Here is a 3699-nt window from a genome sequence, read left to right on the forward strand (position 1 = left end):
TGTTTTTTTTTTCTCTTCCTAATCTTCTGTGAATGACTCTCTCTCTATATATTAACAACAAAATGCTAAAATAAAAACGTCACCGAAAAAGCAACTTCAAATATTGTATGTTACACTTTCTATCGTAGCTTTCGAAAAGTGTATGCTAAAACAAAAGTTAACATTAGTTTTAAAATAAAACCAGGTTAGGTATCCTAATAAGATAATCATTAATAAAACCATAGGTATCTGTTCGCAAATAGTTTTATACAAATCCGGAATATTGACAATACATTGACATTTCATAGACTGAGAGTGTATAAATAGTTTTAAAATCCCATTCAATCATATATATGATAAGGTTTTTTTTTTAAATAATTATCTTTAAATTTATGTTAATAATATTTTTTATGAGTTGATGTTGTAAATTTTTTTACTGGTCATAATATATAAAATTAAACTTATATTAAATTACTTGAACCAATCACCCATTGCTATTGGTATCTTATATAAGATGCTTACTAATTAAGAAATATTGATTCATTAGTATTTTAGCTCGTCCAGTGTATAATATAGATGTTTACACCGAAAGTGTATATAATATATTCTCATTCAATCATAAATGTGAGTATACGTTTTTTTTTTTTTTTGTCACAGTAATATCTTTTTTAACGAATACAATAATAATCTTAAAATTCATGTTAATAATAATTTTTTATTGGTTGAAATTTAAAAAATAGTAATAATATATAAAAATTAGACTTGTATTCAAATGATTAAATGATCTTTTTGGTTATTTATTTTATTTTTTTAATTTAATTTAATCTTTTATTTTTAAAAATAATTATTTTGATTTTTTATCATTTTAAGATGGTTCATTTTGATCCTTCTCTTAATGGAAGTTTAATATTGTTAACAATTTTAAAATATTAACACCTAAAAATTGTCATGAAACATAATACTTTTTTTCTTACCTATCTCCACACTGTAATTAACACATTTTTAAATATTATAGTAGTTTTTAATTATTGGTATCTTAAAATTATTGATGGTGTTAAACTTACATTAAGGGACAGATCAAATTAAACTATCTTAAAAAGATAAAAAAAATATTTCTTTAAAATAAAAGATTAAATTGAACTAAAAATAAGATAAAAGAAAAATATTCAAATTAAGTTTTTCAGTATCTTCAAATTATTGTCAATTTTTTTTTTGTACATACCTCGTTGTTTTCATTATATACCAAAAATAATAAGACAACATATTTAAAATAAATAAATAAATATTTATTTTGGTTTTTGAAAGTGTAAAATGATGATAAATTGATTATTAAAAAATGAAAAATGAAAAATTCAAATTTATTTTTTAAATGTACAAAAAGTGTATCAGATTAGTCTTGTCATTAAATTTATGAGATCATTTTGTCATTAAATTATAATATTTAAGAATCAATTTGAGATTAAGCTACAAAATTTAGGAACTAAATTATCATTAAATTATTTGCAAGACTAATCTTACTTATTTTTTTTCATAGTGATTACGTTTGAATTTGTTATCTTTTATGGATTAATTTATAATCATCTCACACTTTCGAAAATAAAAATAAACATTTAATGAATAAAAGATCTAAGTCTTAAGAGATTCTCTTTAATATTCTTTTTAACACTATTTTTTTCTAACAATTCTTTTTTAATCTAAGTCTTAAAAACACTCACTTTTAACACTCTATGAAGTAAAATTAAAAGGAGAGAAAAATATGCATTATTGAAAATTTAAATTTTTTTATACAATCATCTAATTACAACTCAATATATAAAATAAATTTATTAACTTTTAAAATAATTATTTTAAAATCAAATAATAATTTATAATTGGATGTGGGTGTAAAATTTACACCATCAATATACAAATTAAATTCAATGAAAAAAAATATTCTGATAATGGTTACACAATCATCCAATAATCCTAAGATAAGTAGTGGATGCGTGAGTCTTGAGACACTGGAGAGATGAGATGACACATGGAGGATAACGGAAGTTAACGGCCAATGTGAATGTGACTGAAACACAAAATAGATTTGAAATCCGCGACGAGCCCACAAGTGGTCAAGAATTTAGACACCGGGCCCACTTAATTGCAATCTGATCCCCATTGTGGGCCTCCTCGCATATAAAGGAAATTCAGATCCCCTGGGGCCCACTGTTTCTTTTATTTTTCTCGTCCTACTAACAGCTCTTGTCCATTCCTCGTGGCCCTGCCTCACTCTCAAAATGCACCCAAAAAACAACACCCAAAAAGATAATAGAAGTTAAATAAAATAAAAAATTCAAATTTTCAAACAATTTGCATTCGTACTATTCTTTTTCTTTATTATTTACATAAGCCAGACATATTAAGATTTTCAAACAGTAATAATAATTAACGACCCAGTCCGTGAATCAATTTTGATGAAATTGTTTCAGCTCAAGGATGAATCTAGATGTATCAAAAGAGGGGTCAATTTTTTTTTACATAATTATTTGAACACTTAATTTCTAAAAATAATTATTTAATAAATTATGAGTTTCACAGAAATATTTATTATTAATGTTATGTGTAAAACTATACATGAAAATTACTATGGAAAAGAAATAAAATAAACGTCAACTCAATACACTAATTTTATTCATTTATCTAATTTTTCTTCTTCTCACATATACAAAGAGTCTTGAGGGAGAAGAGGGACAAGATCCTTGTTTGCCCACCCTTGCATTCATCACTATTAGTTTAACTAAAGTTATCAAGTTTAAATCTTGAGTACATGACTGTATTAATACTTAAAGCAAGAATTTTACTATCTATAATATTGTGACCCGACTCAAACATAACTATGTAAAGTATAAGATATTTGTGATCTAAATATTTTTTTACCATTAATATTTAAAACAAAAAAAAAAAACAATGCGCATTTGTGTGATTCAGTAAAAAGGTATCTCGCGTGAAGAACTCTCTCTATTTTTATTTATTTAAAGGATGGAAATACCTAAAATAAAAATAAAAGATAATTTTTTGAATTAAAATAATTGAATGTGTGAGACTCATATGAGATTATACATTTTTTCTCTATTTCTGTTCTATCTTCCCTTAACCAAACACACCTTAACAAGTTTTTAGCTTAATTGGCAAGCTTTAAGTATTTAAGATATATGAACGCAATGCGATTGTTCAAAGAATTCCTCCTTTTGTTTACTTCAATTGAGAGAAAATTTTACGTATTTCTTCAATTCAATATATAATATTAAGTGTAATACTAAAGTATTAAGAAGAATTAGTCCTCTTATCAAAGTGATTTTCATTGCAGAAACGAAGAAAAAAAACTAAGATAGAATATAATCACCCGCAGTTCGCCATATATGTATGATTCATTTTTTAAAGATGACATTTTTTAGAGATGTCATTATTTTAAAAGTTTTCATAACAATATCCTATAATAAAATATTATTATTATGGTTTTTTAGGTTGAAATTTGAGCAAAACAAAAAACCAGAGTTGTCCATGATTCCTACGCGATTATTACACGCTGCCACCTCGGTACAGACACTGCATTCACCTCGGTACAAACAGAGCTGACCGTTTAGATTCGATTCGATTCGATTTTATCTGGCTTATTCATCCGGCTATGGATTCTTCTACTTTTTATCAAATGGGACTAAATTTTGTACCTATCCTTTATCGCTTTTT

Source organism: Glycine max, chromosome 6, assembly GCF_000004515.6.
Source record: "Glycine max cultivar Williams 82 chromosome 6, Glycine_max_v4.0, whole genome shotgun sequence".
Classification (NCBI taxonomy): domain Eukaryota; kingdom Viridiplantae; phylum Streptophyta; class Magnoliopsida; order Fabales; family Fabaceae; genus Glycine; species Glycine max.